General features: G+C 45.0%; 1 long non-coding RNA gene across 1 annotated transcript in view; it reads right to left on the reverse strand.

Moving 5' to 3' along the window:
* LOC137839769 (uncharacterized) overlaps positions 1-14,788 on the reverse strand; it is a 203,226-nt gene extending 188,438 nt beyond the window's left edge. The window contains exon 1 of the long non-coding RNA XR_011085968.1: positions 14,323-14,788. This is a non-coding gene — a long non-coding RNA (uncharacterized lncRNA). The remainder of the gene's footprint in view (positions 1-14,322) is intronic.
* Between the last annotated feature and the right edge of the window lie 5,979 nt (positions 14,789-20,767).

The raw sequence follows: 20,767 nt of genomic DNA on the forward strand, positions 1-20,767 counted from the left end.
ACAGGAACGATGGTGGCAGCCTTGAAACACGAGGGGACGATGGCCTGCTGCAGGGAAACGTTAAAGATGTCCGTGAAGACACCCGACAGCTCCCCGGCACAGTCCTTCAGCGCTCGACCCGGGATGTTGTCAGGGCCCGCCGCCTTACGGGTGTCAATAGCGGCAAACGCCCTCCTCACACCGTCGGCAGAGAGGCGCAGGGGCTGCTCGTGTGGGGGGGGAGTGGACTTCAGTGGGCAAGTGCTGTTCTGGGCATCGAAGCGAGCAAAGAAGCGGTTCAGATCGTTCAGCAGACGGACGTCGCCCTCACAGCTCCTCGGCGCGGGCTTGTAGTCCGTGATGGTCTGAATGCCCCGCCAAAGGCTACGTGCGTCCTTGCTGTCCTTGAAGTGGGTGGAGACCTTGCACGAGAACGCCTTCTTCGCTTCTTTGATGCCTCGGGACAGGTCGGCCCTCGCTGTCCTCAAGCCAGCCTCATCCCCCGCTCTGAAAGCCTTGTCCCTGGCCCTCAACAGTCTGAGGACAGCCCCCGTCAGCCACGGCTTCCAGTTTGCGCGAGTGACGACGGATTTTGAGCAAGTCACATCATCGATGCACTTTGTGATGTGAGAGGTAACAGAGTCAGTGTACTCCTCTATGTCCGTCCAATCGTTGTAGGTGGCTGCCTGCTTAAATAAGTCCCAGTCAGTGGTGTCGAAGCAGTCACGAAGTGCATCGGAGGCACCCTCAGGCCACACTCGAACCTGCCTCCGAACCGGCCTGGATGCCTTTACCAATTGTCTGTATGCGGGCAAAAGCAAAACGGTGAGATGGTCAGAAAGCCCCAGATGGGGGAGGGGGGTGGCTTTGAAAGCTCCCTTTTGCGCCGAGTAGACTAGGTCCAGGAAGCTGTCTCCACGTGTCGGAAAGGGAACATGCTGGTGAAGCCTCGGGAAAACAGACTTCAGGTTGGCATGATTGAAGTCTCCAGCGAAGATGGTGAAACCGTCAGGGTGCGCTGTTTGCTGTTCACTGACAGCCTGGTACAGTTCACCAAGCGCCGCGATCCTGTCTCCTTCGATGTTGGAAGGCGGGATGTATACCGCGACTAGCAGAATCGCGGTAAATTCCCTCGGCAGATAAAAAGGACGGCACTTAATGATCACAAACTCCACAAGCGGCGAGCAGTGCTTACATACCACCACAGAGTCCCGGCACCATTCTTCTCGGATGTAGACGCATATTCCACCTCCACGCGACTTTCCCCCTCGTACAATGGCACGGTCCGCCCGATAGCACGCTAGCCGCTCCAGATGCACTGCAGAGTCCGGAATGTTGTCACTCAACCAGGTCTCGGTGAACACGAGCACACAGCAGTTCCGCACCGTCCGGTTCGTAGACCTCAGCAGGCGAACGTAATCCATTTTGTTGTCCAGCGATCGAACATTCGCCAGAAGAATGGAGGGCACCGCCGGTCGCGCTGGGTTGGCCGCCAGCCTGGCCCGGACGCCTCCGCGCTTGCCCCTCTTCTGCCTCCTCGCACACCGTTTCCGACGGCTCCCAACCGGGGGAGGAATAGCGGGTGAGGTCGGCGACGTTTCAGGACGTAGCAGTCCGAGCGCCTTTAATGTCGACGCTTCAAAGTCCAGAACGCCGCAAAACCCACTTCTGCCGATGTCAAGCAGAACCTGCCTGCTGTACTTGTAGCACGGACGAGACGAACACACAAGACTGTCGGACGAACACTCATTAGACGAACAAATCACCGTACTGACGGGACAGAGAGTGGCCGCTGCGTGTGCACGCGCCGCCATCTTGCTTTACTTTGAGATGAAGCCAAAATAGTTCGATCACAGGTTCCTTTCTGTGAGTCCAGGGTGGGAGGGGTAGCATCACTGACTATGACAGCACAATGTTGAGATCCAACCTCTCCCACAGAGGTCATGCATTTAACTTCAGTGACAGTCATTGTTCTTGCCTCCAGGTGAACTTGCGTGGAGGAAGGGGGTGAGTTTGGAACACACATAGCATCCCTCCTGTGAGTGGGATCTCACAGTGAACTTATTATCATAATATACTTTTTATTTTATTTTATTTCGAACATCCAAAACAAAAAAGAAAAAACAAAACAAATCACACTCTAAAGTGCCACATATAAGTCCATACAACAAACAAACAAAATATAAACCAACAAACAGAAAAAAATACAGAAATAAATAATAATAATAATACATAAGTAAATAAATCAATAAAGAATGCTCGAAAAGGAAGAAGCAACTTTACATGCTGATACCAAGTGTTGGTTTTGTATGGGCATCTGGGGTACCATGATCAGTCTTCAAAAATCTCATCATGTGACCATCTTTTTCCATGGTTGACATTGTCAATTGGTCTATTCAGATGAGCCCATAGACCAGGGGTGGGCAATTCCGGTCCTCGAGGGCCGGTGTCCTGCATGATTTATAGGTCCCCCTGCTGCAACACACCTGATTCAAATGATCAGGACTGTTATCCAGCTTCTGCAGAACTTTCTAATTATCTGACCATTTGAATCAGGTGTGTTGCAACAGGGTGACATAGAAAACATGCAGGACACCGGCCCTTGAGGACCGGAATTGCCCACCCCTGCCATAGACCATAGCACGCTTCAACCACAACGCAGCAGAGGATCCACCTGGCATGTGGACCCCCGTTGCTACTAGGATTGCAGAGACACCGGTATATCCCATTGCCTGTCAGAGTGGGGATCGTTGAATTCTTCACCAACATTGAGACGCCCCACCCTAAACGATGAGGCCCCTTTGTAGTCAGACTTCCCCACCACTCCGAAAATGGGGTCCAGCATTCTCTGTAACTTCCAGTGGGTGAATCCAGCTGGGCCTTCCAGCAATGTTCAGTGCAGTGGGGGTAGTCAGCAAGACTTGGAATGGCCCCTCCCACCATGGCTGGCCCAGTTTGTCCTTTTTGAGGACCTTCATGTCGTCCCAGTCTCCCGGCTTGGAGCGGTTGTTGACCTGTGGGGAAGAAAGATCAGGCAGCAGTAAATTTGCATTTGACACATCTTTCAGTTTGAGTGCTCTGATCACGCTATCTGCCAAGGACTATTCTTCATCTGCTTTTTGCAAATCTTGTATCATTCGCTAGTCAATTTTATTGTCCTTTTGAACTGGGCAAATAGGAGTGTTTACGAGAAGAGTTTAAACACTTCCTAATGATTCCTCCTGACCGAAGACCATTTATGACAGGGGCTATCCCATTTACTGCCTCCTGTTTTAAAGGAGATTCTCTGATCTTGGTTACTAGAGGAATGGACCGTAAGTCCTGTAGCAGATGGTTCCTTTTCTTATCAGTTAAACAAATGTTGATTAGTCAGGGAAGCGCATAAGCCCTTCTAACAGCTACACCACTTCCCCATAGCTTCTTTAGTCACTTTTCAATCATCTTCCGATTGCTTCAAGCAAAAGTTTGAAAAGCTTAAGAAAATTTTAACTCAATGGTATGACGCCAAATGTATTAGAGAATCCATATGTCGTAAAGTGTTGTATCATTACTATCTTTCACTATCTGTCCTACTCTCTCCCTCCTTCTGAGGCTTGGCGACGCCCATGCCTCACACCTTGACAAACTTTTTGGGAGCATGTGTTCTTTACTACGTATGATTCTATCATAATTTAACTTGACTTTCTTTCCAAAACGTTTCTCAATTTCCCAGTTCACACATCTTCTGCATGTGTTACTGCTTCTCCAGTTTTTTGTCTCTAGTTATCAATCCAAAAGCAACTTTTTTTTTCTTAGCATTTAACTTACTCAAAATCACTCTTTCTTCAAAGGTTTTCTACTAATTTTCCATAGTAGTCTCCAACAACTGAAACCATTCAACCTGCATTTTCCTTTCATTCAGGCAATCAGTCATCCTTGCTCATTTGCATATCACACAGTCTCCAAAAAGGAGTCTTTCGATCACATTGGTCCCAATTTATCCACGCTCTCCACACAACATTCATATATTATTCTCAACTCAAGGTTCCTGATAGAACAATCCACCAATCAAAAAAAAAACTCAACACATAAAAGCTGCTGACAAATTAATCAGAATTTTTTTCCTTGTTTTTAAATTTAAAGAACTCAATCTCTCGGATCTAACTCACGTGTAGAAGTTGGTATAATCTTGTAACACAACCAATTATTCCTATTAAATCAAGAATTGCAATGTCTTAAATTCACAATTTTGATTCATCCAATTCCTGAAAACATGTTTTCTATGTCATTCGAATTTCTCTTCAAGGTGAGACACTAATGAGCACTAGTGTGAACCAGTTTCTGCCCGCAGATTTCTTTCTTTTTCTCTTTTTTATTTTTCAAAATTCTTTCTGTTTTGCAGTGCAAATTGGATAGACCATAGTCTAGCAAATTTCTTTGCACTAAAAGTTTAGCCAATTTCATCATTTCAACACATACGCACACACATGCACAGCTCTCGCGCGCGAGGGGTGGGGGCCCGGCACCAATGATTCGTCACAGGCTGGCCAGTTCCTGCAGTCGATCATGAAGCTGGTCCCGCCCACGCACGCGAGGACAGCACATTCTAATTCTTTATTTATCTTTTAGAAGCAAGTTGTATTTCTTTACCACTTGATTTGCAAATTTTAACTTAAGTGTGGACACACAATTTGATCTCTGGTCATTGGCCATACAATCAGCATTGTCATAAGTCTTGTATGCACAGGAGTTCTAATAATCTAGAAAATGTTCTAATAATCTGACAATGACATGTTTTGCTGTCATATGGGGGAGATTTCAGGTCTAAATTTAGATACATGATTTGCATAGTAGTGGAAGCTCCTCTTGCCCCTTTGCTTGAGCCGCGGCTTGAGCTGCGACCTTGCACCTGCGCACTGGGGCCTTATTGTGTTCTGGTCTGACAAACACGTGACATTATCACGTTTCATCTTTATATGTTTTCCCTTCAATTTGTTCTCTTCTCTATTGTGAAGCTTTCAAACACACTCCAGCACATTTCAATTCTCTCTTTTCTTTCCTTTCTCAGTTACTTTTCTTCCCAGCCATTCTCCTCCAAAAATTTTACCACTTCTTCCACATTTCAACTTCAACTTTCCTTCTGCTCCATACTTTTTCTTCCACTTCGGCAGGTCTCACATACAATTAAGAAATCTACTCGCCATGTACTTCTCATCTACTTCAAGAGATTTGCAGTTTTCTTTTCCCATCTTAATTTTAGTAGTTTTAGTTTTTTAAATTTTTTTTTCAATTTTTTTTCTTTGAGCATCCTCAATGCAGGTTTAAATTGACCTTTCAACAAATTTCTTGCCTGTGTTATTTACTAGTACTGCTCTTTAGTCAATTTATCCTACCAGTCACTCTCTCAACCATGTGAGGGATCTGGGTCACGGCACCAAAATGTTAGAGTGGTGCCCACTCTAACTTATTTTGCAAGAACCACACGGGAGACAGTATGCCTTTTGAACACTTGCAAGTGGAGAGCTCGTTCGTCACTGTGCATACAGCGATCATTGAACCAAGTCTGACTTTGCTGTCTTGCAAGAGCATATTTATTGAGAGAAGCAGGGTGGGGGGGAGAGTGGACAGGATGGGGTTGAAACCCCTGGCCTCAGGTCAAATCATAGCAGGCGGTGTTTAATGATGTTGTGTAAACAGAACAACTTTGATTGCTTCCTCTGCAGCTGGTCAATCACTTCAAAGGATCTTAGCACTTTGTTCTACTACTTTAAGACAGGACAAGTTTGGTCAATTATTACAGGTCACATTCCAATATAATCATCGGCTCAAACTAATCTATCAACCCTAACAGATGTCTCTTAATTTCCTACGTCTTAACCCAGATAAAACTGAGATGTTGATAACTGTATATATACAGTGATACTGTAACTAATCTCTGGGTTATATTTAACCGAACGTTCTCCTTTCAAAATCACATTAAGAACATAAGAACTGCGGGGTTTTTTTCACCTCCGTATTTCTAAGATTCATCTGATTCCTTCGACTTGTGATGCGGAAACTATTGTTAGGGTTTTCCAGGTTATCTTTATCATAGGATTATGTTGGAAAGCAACAGGTAATAAATACCTTACCTTGTCCTCCTTATCACAAGATCGTAAAACATCCCCTGAGATGTTTAGACTAGAGGACAAGGGCTTTCTATTCAGCCCACTCATACCCCCACTCTTTCTCTTAATAAATATGCCTTTGCAGTTGGGAGAGGCTCCAGATTTCATTCCTGTAGCGAGTGATCTCTCCACCTGCAGGTGTCTAAAAGAACTTGCTTGTCTACCGTGTGGTTCTTGCAAAATAAGTTGGAGTGAGCAAATCTCTAACATTTTGGTGCCGAAACCCGGGATCCTCATACCCACCATCTGACCGGCGAAGGAGGACGTGCTGCATTGTCGACAAGCCAGCGTCCATTAGGAGGACCTAGAAAAGAAAGTCCTGGGAAGAGAATTCTTCGCTGGGCCAGCATCTTAGGTCTGCCTTCGTCTGACAGAGGTGGATTGACGGGATCCGGCGGTGCAACGAACCAGGGGACAAGTAAGTTAAAGCGCTAAAGATACGGCTTTGGTTTGTCCGAGCTATGAGATACGGCTTTGGTTTGTCCGAGCTATGGGATACGGCTTTGGTTTGTCCGAGCTATGAGATACGGCTTTGGTTTATCCGAGCTATGAGATACGGCTTTGGTTTGTCCGAGCTATGAGATACGGCTTTGGTTTGTTCGAGCCATGAGGCCTAAAAAAAAATAAATAAATAAATAAATAAAAAAGCGCTGGAGTTAGTGTGATTGAGTGTGTGACTGGTAGGATAAATTAACTAAAAAGCAGTTCTAGCGTTGATCCACGGCAATAATACAGGCTAGTAATTTGTTGAAAGGTCAATTTAAACCTGCATTGAGGATCCTCAAAGAAATAAATAAGTAATAATAGTAATAATAATAATAATATTTTTGAGACAGAGATTGTAAAACCTAAAACTACTAGAATTAAGATGGGAAATAAAAACGGTAAATCTCTACCTCTTGACGGAGATGAGAAGTACATGGCAAGTAGATTTCTTAATTGTATGCAATATATGCCGAAGTGGAAGAAAAAGTATGGAGTAGAAGGGAAGTTGAGAGTTGAAGTGTGGAAGATAGTAGTTGATGTTTTAGAAGAGAGTGTGGATAGAAAGAAAAATGGACTGAAAAAGAAAAGAAAAGAGAGTGAATTGGATTGTGCTAAAATGTGGTTGAAAGCTTCACAAGAAAGAAGAGAACAAATCCAAAAGACAAAAGATAGAAAGTTGAAAAGTGATGAGGCCGCCATTCAATTGAGATTTGAAAAATAATTCAGGGTGCATAGTGGCATCCCATTCAATGATACAGCTGAGAGTGCTTATCAACAACAGCTTAAAAATGCGCTCCTCACTAATTTCCGCCCTGAAATAGGCAACTGGGTGAGGAAACATTTGGTGGAAGTGGATGTTGCAAGTAATGCGGACCCTGTACCGGTCCGTTGTGGTGAAGAGAGAGCTGAGCCAAAAGGCAAAGCTCTCAATTTACCGGTCGATTTACGCTCCTACCCTCACCTATGGTCACGAGCTATGGGTCGTGACCGAAAGAACGAGATCTCGGATACAAGCGGCCGAAATGAGTTTTCTCCGCAGGATGTCCGGGCTCTCCCTTAGAGATAGGGTGAGAAGCTCGGTCATCCGGGAGAGACTCGGAGTAGAGTCGCTACTCCTCCACGTTGAGAGGAGCCAGATGAGGTGGCTCGGGCATCTTATCAGGATGCCTCCTGGACGCCTCCCTGGGGAGGTGTTCCGGGCATGTCCCACCGGTAGGAGACCCCGGGGACGACCCAGGACGCGCTGGAGAGACTATGTCTCTCAGCTGGCCTGGGAACGCCTTGGGATCCCCCGGGATGAGCTGGATGAAGTGGCTGGGGAGAGGGAAGTCTGGGAGTCCCTCCTGAAGCTGTTGCCCCCGCGACCCGACCCCGGATAAGCGGAAGAAGATGGATGGATGGATGGATGGATGTTGCAAGTGTGACAACAACTATGCAATGGGCCAGACATGCTGAAAAAGTGATCAAAAAAGGCAAAAGTTCTGATGTATTTCATCTAGATAATGATGATGATGAACTAGATGAAGATACAACAGTCTTCTTCCAAGGGTCCCAGAAAGGCGGAGGAAGAGGTAGAGGCCAACAAGGTCGCAGGCCGCCATATAATTCAAAACCCCCACGAGATTCTGACAACTGTTGGAACTGTGGGAGACGAGGACACTTCGCACGAGAGTGTCGTTTTGCAAAAATTATATCAATCCAAGGGTGGAGGAAGGAGCAGAGGAAAAGCCATATTTTTAGCATGACAAGCTTCCTCATCTTTGACCGCTTATGCTCATACAGAGAAAGAAAGAATAGATGCCCATATGACAGCAAAACATGTCATTGTCAGATTATTAGAATTTTTTTTAGATTATTAGAAGTCCTGTCCATCCAAGAAGTATGACAATGCTGTTTGTATGCCCAAATTACAAATGACTAGAGCTCAAATTGTGTTACACTGAAGTTAAAATATGCAAATCAAGTGGTAAAGGAATGCAACAAATAAATAAAATTAGAATGTGCTGTCCTTGTGTGCATGGGAGGGACCAGCTCATGATCGACCACAGGAAATGGCCAGCCTGTGACGAATCATTGGTGCTGGAAACTACCTTTTGCATGCGAGAGCTGTGCATGTGTGTGCGTATATGTTAAAATGATGAACATTGGCTAAAGTTTTAGTATAAAAAAAAAATTGCTAGACTGTGGTCTATCCAATTTGCACCGCAGAACAGAAATGATTTTGAAAGATAAAAATGAGAGGAAAAAGAGAGAAATCTGTTTGCAAGCAGAAACTAATCCACACTAGTGCATGTTAAGTGTCGAGCCCACATGAGAAATTCGAAGAAAAAAAAATGACAAAACATGCTTTCAGGAATTGGAAGAAGCTAAATTGTGAATTTAAGATTTTGCAATGCTACATTTAATAGGAATAATTGATTGGTTGTGTTATAAGATTATACAAAATTCTAAATGCAAGCTAAATCTGAGAGATTGAGTTCTTCAAATTTAAAAACAAAGAAAAAAATTCAGATTAATTTGCCAATTGTTTGTTGTAGTTAAGTTTTTTTTGAATTGGTGGATTGTTCTACCAGGAAACCTGAGTTGAAAATGATATATGAATGTTGTGTGGTGAGCTTGGATGAATTGGGACCAATGTGATAGAAAGACTCCTTTTTGGAGACTGCGTGTGAGATGCAAATGAACATTGATGAATGATAGCCTGAATGAAAAGAAATTACAGGTTGAATGGTTGAAGTCGTTGGCGACTACTATAGAGAATTAGTAGAGCGACTTTGATGAAAGAGTGATTTTGAGCAGGTTAAATGTTAGAAAGAAACACGTAGCTTTTGGATTGATAATTAACTAGAAAAAAAAAACTGGAGAACCAGTAACACATGTAGAAGATGTGTGAACTGAGAAATTGAGAAGCGTTTTGGAAAGAAAGTCAAATTAAATGATGATGGAATCGTATGTAGTAAAGAACGCATTCTCCCAAAAAGTTTGTCAAGGTGTGAGGCATGGGCGTTGCCAAGCCTCAGAAGGGGGGGAGTGAGTAGGACAGATAGTGGAAGATAGTAATAATACAACACTTTATGACAATGAATTTTCGAATACATTTGGTGTTATATTGTGGTAATTTTTTTGTTCTTGTGTAGATAGGTTAGCAACACGAGAGATTTAGAGGTTCAAAAGAAAGACAGTTAAAAGAAAACATTTTTGATTTGGACAATTGCAGGCTAACAGGATCCAATTTCACTGGGAAGATTGAGAATTCACAGCACCATACTCTAAGTCACATTTTTTAGCAAGCATGACAATAACATGTGAGAGGTCAAGACATACAGATCAGGGCTTGATGTGGAAAGCAGACCTCGATGAGTTGATTTTCAATAATGATACTGAAGACAACATACTGTCCGATTAAATTGGAACTATAGATAAAATGTAGCTCAAAAATAGGATGAGTTGCAGGATTTACGATATAAAAACGAGACCGCTGTTATTAGGAGAATTTGAAGTTTGGTAAATAAATGTTACCAGCAAATTGATGGAAGCAGCTACATTTGGAGATAGTCTTACAAGTTTGACGTCCCAGCCTGTCATTCTCAGTCTCAGAGTCCCTGAAACCCAATCCAAGACTTCGCCTGCAGCCGTGAACAACCACAAAATGGTGCCTGGCTCTGAAGCACCTTTGACCTTTGGCGAAGGACAAGAAAAGACTGCTGTTGTGCTTGGAGGAGGACAAGTACACTCCGGAGGACAGACAACATCCTCGGGGACGAGAAAAGACAGTGAAAAGCGGAGGAACTCACAATGATGAAAATTGACTCATTTGAACAATGGACTCATTCAAGAGTGATGGATGGGGTCGCTCTGAAGCAACAGCCAAAGAACACCAACGTGAGAGGGTGAAGTGCGGCAAAAAGAAATGGACTTGGAGTGTCCGACAACCAAATCGCACTCCTTGGCGTTACCAAATTTGGTGGAGCTTGGTTCAAAGTGGAAGGGAGGTTCATTGTGCACTGAGTTTGACAGAACTGAGGAGATTTGATAAATAAATAAATAAAAATTTGAAAAATACGTAGGGCTACAGATTATAATCAGAGATTGAACGGATTTGGATAAAACAAATAGGCTAAAACGGTAGGAAACAAGAGCAAGATCTTATATTTTGGCTCATCAAGCTTAAGACGTAGAGGTCGAGTTATATAAATTTTAGAACAGGACATTTGGCAGTCAGGAGGAAGCTAGGTTGCTCAATGTACCTACTCAATACAATAGTAAGTTTTTTTTTTTTGCACCACAGTGGAGGTTGGATGGTCAGAAAGTTAGGTACGTTCAATTTTTGACATTCACACAATCATGCATAGGAGCCACACGGCGACAGTTAACAAGACAATGACTGCAATAGGGGCCACCTACGACTGCACCGACATGGAAAAGTAGAAGTGAGAGAGCAGAGTATGGGATTATATGCTAAAACGTCTGCTATACAGTTACCAATAGGAGATTCTATCAAGAGAAGCTACATGAGAGATGGATTAGAATCTCTTTGTCTGCGTGGGTGCGTGCGTGTGTGTGTGTGTGTGTGTGTGTGTGTGTGTGTGTGTGTGTGTGTGTGTGTGTGTGTGTGTGCGTGTGTGTGTGTGTGTGTGTGTGTGTGTGTTCACACCCTGTGTGGGTGCGAGCGTGTGAGGAGAAAGAAGGCATGGGTAAGACAATCTCTTTTAAACCAGGAGGCAATAAATGGGAACGCCCCTGTCATAAATAGTTTTTGGTTAAAGGGAATCATTAGGAAGTGTTCAAACTCTTCCCGCAAACATTCCTATTTGCCAGTTAAATGGGCACTACAATTGACTACGAGAGTTGCAAACAACAGATGAAGAGCAGTCCTTGGCAGATTATATGATCAGGACGCTCAAACTGTGTCAAAGACAAATTTACTGCCGCTTGATCTTTCCTCCTCACAGGTCGACAACCCCATCAATCCAGGAGACTGGGTCTACATCGAGGTCATCAAAGGAAGGAACTGGGCCAGCCACGACGCGAGGGACCATTCCAAGTCTTGCTGACTACACATGTTGCACCCAAGGTTGCAGGACCCACAAATGCATTAACGACGACTGCTCTCCAGAAGGAAACTGGATGGGAGCTTTGGACATCACCGCTGTGTGCCAGGATGAGAGAGCCGTTTTCAAGGTGTAAGGGCTCTACTACCAACATGGCTGCACCATCGGACGGGACCTACTTCATTCAGAAGTTCAGAGGCACTGCCTCACCTGCATCCTATGAGTGCACGTGCCTGTTCAGTACGGATCATGGTTTTGTGGTCACAAAAGTTGTCCGATGCTGCCTGCCAACTGGACACGAGTGTGTGCGCCAGTGTGTGTGACAGACCTCACCTACAGACTAGAACATCATCAGCTGACGAAAACACGGGCACATATACAACTTCTTAGACGTGACAGTTGTGATAATGATAATGAGACGTGGATTGCGTAGATGCTGTTTTGTTGAGTATGTAGTACGGAAACTTGTTGATTTGACCATCGAAAATGCTTCACAAGTGATGGATACAATGATGTACTGTTTCTGTGTTTTTCTTTTTATTTTTTATTGATAGCATTCTGGTCGCCTGTGGCAACGGGGCCGTGTAAGAATTTTCCTGCTAATAACATCTGGCCAGCAGGTTTTTCGCTTACACAATAAGTTTGAGGTAATGCCTCATCTTCACTGGAAAGTGTTGCTATCATTGTTTGTTGTTTTTATTTTTCCTATTCTTCTTTCTTCATTATACATATATATATATATATGTTTTTTTTTCTTACTTGTCTTTGTTGTTTGGGGTAGCATAATCATATGATAAAACAGGAGGGAGATGTTAGGGTTTTCCAGGTTATCTTTATCATAGGATTATGTTGGAATGCAACAGGTAATAAATACCTTACCTTGTCCTCCTTATCACAAGATCGTAAAACATCCCCTGAGATGTTTAGACTAGAGGACAAGGGCTTTCTATTCAGCCCACTCATACCCCCTGTCAAACGCACCTCTCGGATTAAGGTGCCCCAGGCTTCCCAGTAACGGGTTTATTTTAGCCGGGTTCGGAGATTCGTCCGTAATCTAACCACCCGAGTTAAATTAACTCCTCCGGAATCAATCTAATTTCTGTACGACGCCAATCCCTCTCAAGTCACCCGAAGCGCGTGCCGAGTAACTCAATTCGAGGCAGGACTTCGAAGTGACCGCATCGTATTGATGGCTCCCCGCTAATGTTTGAAGTTCTTATTCGTTACGGATATTTTTTAGATGTCTTTGTTAAGACCTCAGGGATTCGTTTGTATAGCGCACCCAAGCACTAGTTTCGCCGAAGTAAATGTTAATATGGGTCCGTTCCACTTGGTCGCTCATGCAGCGAGCCGACCAACTTTTTTATTCGAAGGAGAATCGAATTAATAAAAGCGTGACAATAATAGCATTTAAGAAGAAAATTAATGCACCCTATATGATTAATTCTAACTTCGTATACGTAGATCTAGCACTTGACTGTCGGAGTTCTTCACCCCACTTAATTGCTTCGGAAAAAATAGCGACTTTCTTAAACCGAATAAAAATGTCGTGCTGTATTTAGCTTTGCCCAATAATTAATTTGGAAGGCAAGTCTATTTTTTGATCGTGTCCTATTTAACTTTTGACGCGGCCCGACAAAAAGGGGAACTGGGCCGCGTCCGACGGACAATCGAAATACTTTTATCCTCCACCAACTTCACTGATTTATTTTAATCATCGTCGTTATTTTATTTAGAAGAAGTAAATTTCCAACAATTCACTTTTAACGAAATCCACTCTTCCCTTAAATATTTGCGAAAGTTATTTAATTCTCTAACTTGCTCAGAGTTACTTTTTACGCGGCCCGTCAAAAAGGGGAACTGAGCCGCGCCCGACGGACAATCGAAATATTTTTATTCTCCTCCAACTCCACTGATTTATTTCAACCGTCGTCGTTATTTTTTTTAGAAGAAGTAAATTTCCAACAATTCACTTCTAACGAAATCCACTCCTCCTTTAAATATTTACGAAAGTTATTTAATTCTCCAACTGGCTCAGAGTTACTTTTTACGCGGCCCGTCAAAAAAGGGGAAGCGGGCCTGAGCCTTTCAAATAGTTAAATAACTTTCCGTTGTACACAAAACCAATAATCTGATTTAAACACTTCCTTTAATTTTATTCAGACGAAACAACTTTCGAACAGATCGAAATTCACTCGTGGCTCAGATAACTACGGAAGTTATTTAAGTCTCTAACTTGTTCGGAGTTCCTTTTTACGCGGCCCGTCAAAAAGGGGAAGCGGGCCTGAGCCTTCGGTTGCATATTTAGTACAAATCCGCGCACAACGAAGTAAGTAATATACAAAACACATTTATTGAAGAAACATGGAATAGAATTACAAATCTCAATTACTCCAGAAACTGAACAACTTCACACTCACTGATACCCGTGTTAATAAAATCATTCAATCCCAGAACAATTCGATTGCAAAACACAGTTCATAAAAAAGGGAAGAGGTAAATACCAGTTGCGTGCTATTTTTGGTGGAAGCAAAGTCGAGTGATCAGTTCGATCTTGCTTCTAAAATCCAAATTAGAGAAACAGGCTGGCCACGAGGAAGCCGGCGGCCCGATGACTATTCCCCCCTCTCGCTAAAATACATAAAAACGGTCATCCTCACCAATTTCTCGTTTAAAGTTGTCCAGTCCAATTTTTAGGAGTAAATCCAAGTTAATTTCAGTCCAGTGATCCTGCGTCTCACACAAAGATCTTTGGGACTTTGGAAAAAATCTTGAAACTCCTCCGGGCCTCTTCACGTATCAGAGCTCTTTTGGGGGGAAAAGCCCTGAAGCTTCTCCAGCAGGACCTTTTATAGACCTCTCCGTCCCCCCCCTCCCCTTTCTTTTCTCCGGTACTTTCCCTATAGGGTAAGACTGCCCAGTTCCCACGCCTATAGCAGGGAACAGGCCAGTTTCCCACGCCCCATAGGGGGAACTGGCCTGCCTCCCCACGCTTTGTTATCTGTGGCCTTCAGCCGCTGTTTCCGCCCTGACCACGCAGTACTTTCCACCAAATGCACAGCTAGTGGTAAAACCTTTCACTTCCCCTTTTCACCTTTGACCTACTTTCTGTTACATGAATTGATCGAATTGCTTTAAAGCGGTTACAGAATACATTCTTTGCCAAGCAAAAAAATCAAAAAATAAAAATCACATAATAAACATTTCATTTGTGCTTCTCCAAACAATTTATGTCACGCCACTGAGAAGCCACTATTCTCTGTGACGGGTCTCTTGATCAAATTGACAAATAATATTGCTTAAAGCGGTTACAGAATACATTTTTAGCCAAGCAAAGAAATCAAAAATTAAAAATCACATAATAAACATTTCATTTGTGCTTCTCCAAACAATTTATGTCACGCCACTGAGAAGCCACTATTCTCAGTGACGGGTCTCTTGATCAAATTGACAAATAATATTGCTTAAAGCGGTTACAGAATACATTTTTAGCCAAGCAAAGAAATAAAAATAAAAATCACATTTGTGCTTCCATGCGTGACTCACACTCTGACACCGTGTTCCTTTTTTATATCCATTTTAACCGGTTTAGCTTATTCTGGCCCCTCCTTTGGTCTCATGTTTTGGTCTGGCGCCATCTTTTGGACAAATTTGGAATTTTAGCTCTGTCAATTTATCCCTGTGAACAATCCATATTCTACCATTTGGACCATCTCTACCCCCATGTTACACGACACCCTCCCCTTGGATTGAAAACAGGTATAAATTATCCCTGATCCCCAAGAGTTACACAGCCATGTCGTCGTCCTCGTCTGAGATATTCACAACCTCAGCGGTCGTTGAAGTAGGGCAGGCCGCTGCCATGTCTCCCTGTCGGGCGATCTCTGCGAGGGCGTTGATCAGGCGCGACAACCGACTAGCAGCGTTGTCGTCGTCAGCGTGGTTCTCCACGGCGAGGGCTCTCAGCTCCGGTGTTGAACGCCCCGTGGCCACACTCTCGACATCTGCCTCCTCATTTTCAGCCTCGCTCCCGCGTCCTCCGTCTCGAGCCTCATCGTCGTCCTCAGACTCAGAAGGAGCTGCATCCACATCCAGCGGGCTTATCAGCCGTACGGGGCTGGTGGGCGAGTCGAGGGGAGGACCATCATTGTAGCCAGGCCCTCCATACGTACGGCTGCCGTCTGGATCCCGACGCCCCATGCAACCCTCGCATGGCTCTCTGCACCGGACGTAAGACCCATCCAGGGTCCAATGTCCAACACACCGTCCTCCTCCCCGACGCGCAGGCCGGACAAGCCCCACAGGGGCCTCGCTGGGCATCCCCATAGGTCGGTGTAATCCATATCCTGCGTTTGGGTGCGTGTAAAAGTCAGTCGGGACAACGCGATGAGGAGCGCTCACTGTCAGACAGCGCCCACATTGCCAATGTGAAGTGACGCATCGGGTGCCGTTCTGTTGACGCCAGGTCATGTGAATCAAAGGCCAGATAGTGCCGTGGGTTACTCCAGCTCCATGCATGAGAACCGTACGTGCCACCAGGGGCCCTGTAGTTGTCTCGAGCAGAGTCGCGGTGGTCATCAAATCCGCACATCCTTCCCATCCGAGATGGTCCAAGCTGGACTGCTCTCCCTCTTTTACATACAGACCGTCAGGGACCAGCCAAGCCAAACTAAAGCCGGCCTGATAACAACAGTTTCCCACATAAGATCTCCCGATCACCCAGGCCAATTTCATGTGGCTCATCCCGCATAGGATGCATTTAGGTGCATCCGTTATACGGTGTACAGTCTGTAACACATGGAAGCACAAATTTTAACATTTTTCATGTTACACATTAAACAATCACCCCTCTGCCAGCCCCTCGGTATACAATAGAGGGGCTTCTCGGCTGCCGCCCTCCCGCCTCTCGGGGCGGGAGGGGAAAAAAAACAGAGTATGTAAAAAACCAGGTTATCATTGCCAATTGGTCCACCACTTCGGTCCAAAGTAACACAGACAATGACCCCCATACTATGCACCAGAGTACGAGTTTGGCCGTACGCCATCTCCACGCGACAGAGGTGCGGGCATGCTGGTCAAGTCTGGCTACCATCTTTATAACATACATGGCCATTCCTATCACTAATATTGCTTCTAATATGACAACCCCAAACACAACATAATACACAAAAATTGACACCACTTCCAAAACACTCCACAAAATAAGCAATACCATTTCGGCGATACCTCTGGGGGTATCAGGGTCAACATACATTCGGCCATGCATGTAAACTACAAAAAGACCCAAACCCATCGTGTGTCTTGTGTATAAAAATCTCAAAATCAAAACCTTGAATATTGATATGACCAAAACCACGGGGCGAGTGAGTTGTTGCAAATCCCAAGACCCAGAACAGCAGTAGGCTGTCCAGATACTGAATAAAACCCAATATTGAACTTCGTTACTCACTCTCATCGCTCCTGGCCTCCCTTTTGGATTTAAAAACCCGCTTGAGCTGTTTGTTGCCATAATTAGTTCTTCTTCTTTTCTTTTTTCTCTTCTGTCTCTTGAAGTTCCAGTCTCTGAGCTGTCAGGCTCAAATGCCCAACGGCCGCCCGACTTCTCCTTTTAATAAGACGTTCCGACCACCCCTCTTGTGGGCCGTCATTTGCCTAACTAGAGACGCCTTCTCTCTCGCGGGGGTCAAACAAAAGCCTCTTAATACTTCCTTTTATGGCAATGCACAAAGTTGTTGCTATTCCTATCAACGCAAACCCTACTAGCACCCACGCCCAGATTGGCCCCAGTACCACCTCCAATGCACCGCTGATCACATCACCAAAAGCCTCAACCGCGGCACTTGTTGCTGACTGAAGCGCCGCCCCTATCTTCTCATACCAAGTGCAATCATGAATGTATTCTCCATGACCACATTTTATCCAATGCTCTGACGGGGAAAAACATGTTCCATTATTGAAAATTCTATTGGGGCCAACCCAATCAAAACCTATAAACTGCCGCCCCTCACACAGACTCTTTCGGAACGCACGCCCCTCAGCAATCTGCATCAGCGCAGGCAGCCGATAGGGGATAGACACTGGCTTGCCCAAATTTAGCAATCCTTCATTTTGTACCCAGGTACTACAAGGCACCCGGTCTCTAGCGGGCTGACGCCTCCACCTGTTTTGTGGCGAGACGTACTCCCATAAAGCCCCTTCTACACTCCTGTATCCTTCATCTTGATATTTATCTAAACAATATTCTTTCCAATTAGGCAGTGTAACACATTGTTCACGAGCTAAGGTAATCAAACATTTTGTTTTCTCAGTGTTACAAGTCATCGCCCAGGGCCGAGGATTCACATAAATATATGGGGAATATATTCCTGTGGGCTTGATATCAGTCTCTTTTGAATATACTGTTGACATAAATTGGTATTGAACCCAGTAATTTGTTGTTACGTTTAAACAGGGTATAACCCATTGCTTCATCTCATACCCGTTAAATCCCCACCATGTCTTGGCGGGGTCCCGAACGTTTATCTCAAACCATGCCTGTAAAATTCCTTTCACTGTTTTGTTTACTAAGAGACTGGCACAGTTGTGAACCCACCTGGTGCCCAAGACGGATCGCTTGATCTCATCCAGGTCACATCTTGGTGACTTCCCAACTGTCCAATCCTTCCCATGCAATCCAGCATAAATTTTGCCCACTACACATTGGTCAATTTTATCAAATTCTCCCGGAGTTACCGTCAACAAATCGGCAGGAGTGGGTAACCGTTGAACCCATAAGTGCCTTGCCGACGGGTACAACCGGTGTCTGCCCTGGTCACTGCTGGGCACAGCAATTTGTCTCTGTACCTGCCATAACCATGGAAATGAACTATTTAGCCAAAATTCAAAATCCACTGGTTCCTTATTTGGGTTGAACTTCCTCCCTCCCCTTGTTGACACTGCGACAGGGGACTTCATCTTTTGGAATTTATAGGCCCACATTATCACATGATAATTATTCTCACAAAATTGTCCCACGTTAAAGTAACACGCATTTAGCCTACTAAAAACTCTCTGACAGTCCCAAAATACTGACTTCTGGCTGTCGGACAGGCTTCTCGGCACCCGGTTAAGGCGACGCTTACTTGAATAATCCTGAGTTTTTTCACAAACCAAATCTAAACAACTCCAGCACGGCTCCCATCCGGGATAAGTGCCACGGCACGTGGAGTTTTTCATTGGGGCCGGGAATGAAAATTCATCCGGCCTTTTCCCACTCTTTTCCCAATACCCTCCTTTTGATTCGGGCAACGGGACACACGAGGCATTGCTATACCATTCCGCATGCTCCTCGCCCACCTTTAAAATCCAATTTCTTTTAACAATTTTCTCTTCACGTTTGTTCTTGCAAATCAAGCTTATCGTTAGATTGGCAAAGTTTTCTGGCGCTTTGAAGTACCTCATATCACAAGCACTGATGTTACTTATTATTTGCCCTGTCCAATTCACGAGACCCAAATGATCGGGAAAGTGAGTTACTTCACTCACTATTTCCCTTTTTGTCTTATATCGTCTTTCCTCCTCGTCTCCTGCGCGCGGAATTGCTCCTGGTTCCACTGGCAAGGCGATCATCTTCTCTCGTCGTCGCAGCATCGATGTCCAATATTGTCTGGTAGCGATGTCTGGTGCTATGGATGTATTCCATTTCACGGTGATGCTTCCAAAGTCCACTGCCCAACAGGTTTGATTGAAGAGCTTCGTTCCATCGTACTCGATATTGATCATCTCCATCGGATCATAGCGGGCCGCGCTCTTCCAAAGTGTGAAGCTGAGTAGGATGCCTGTCAAAATGACTGAAAGTATTATAGCTGTCAGACAATCCGTCACCAGATTCTTCTTCCATGATATCGCCGGCTGAGGGAAAGTAGATGGTCTCCATTCAATTGTACTCCAATCCATTGGAGGGTTGTCGGGTAGATTCGGTGGTTCGTTGCAGAAAGGCGAAGTGCTGGGAATCTCATACCCGCTGTCTGCAAATAAAGTTGCTCCTCGACTTTCAAAGTTCGGCTCTGGATCCTTTTTCACGGGAACTGCGTTCGCGTAGATTGGCTCCAGAGCTATCCATTCCTGATTTACATAAATCTCTTGCTCTTCTTCCATGAAAAACGGATTCCTCCAGTTCTTCCCATCGTTGTCTGTGGAAGCCCCGGTCCCGGGGCTCAGCCTACCCGCTGGTTCCACCGGGTTGCAACCAGCGGGATCATCCGTGTAGCCTGGGGGGGCCATTGGTGACTCCCCACTCTCCAGGCTCATTGTTCTCCTTCTCTTGGCTCCGCGCGGGTAGTTCATGGTGGGTCACTCCTCAGGCCTGAATGAAGATCTGGCTCTTCTCTCCTGGCTTTATAGGAGGTCTTCCAGCCCCTCCTCCTTCCCTGGCTCCTCCCTTGTGCCAAGGAAAACGCCCACCTCCTTGGCCAAGGTGGTCACTCCTTCTGCTGTCCCCGTCTGGTCTTCTTTCTGTTCTTGGTTATGTACAGTCCATTAATAATACATTGTCATCATACTTCTATATACACATGTATACATACACAATTACATGCCTATTCATTTACATATACACGTATGTACACATTCTTCTTTTTTTTTTTTTTTCAGTCATTCTCCCCCTGGGAATCTGGCTGGCTCCACAGCCTAGTCAATTCCTCTACTGCGGCCCGACCCCTCTTTTTCTTTTGAGGTTCTGTTTTTGTGGACCACACTGCATAATAGGAGGCCGTTCGAGCCAACGTTCCCAGCGGCCTATCGGATGCAGACGGACCTGGTTCCTCGGGCCTGGTGTCTACCGCATCATTTGACATGTTGTTCTCTTGGCTACCGGCTTGTTTCCTGGTTTCGGAGGCTTTGCGCTTCATTTCTGCCAGCACTGGACATGTCTTAAGGGTGCGGTGACGCTCCGGACCCCATCTGGTGTTTCCTTTTCCATCACATCCAGGCGTGGGACACACCTCGAGGCTCCCCACATACACCGGGCAAGCTCTAAATGAGCGGTGGTGTGTTGCCCCTGGTCGGGCGCTACCGCTCCCGTCGCAGCCAGGAGTAGGGCAATTTGCCGGATACAACTTCGTCCAA

The sequence above is a fragment of the Syngnathus scovelli genome, chromosome 20 (genome assembly GCF_024217435.2).
Source record: "Syngnathus scovelli strain Florida chromosome 20, RoL_Ssco_1.2, whole genome shotgun sequence".
In the NCBI taxonomy this organism is placed as follows: Eukaryota; Metazoa; Chordata; class Actinopteri; order Syngnathiformes; family Syngnathidae; genus Syngnathus; species Syngnathus scovelli.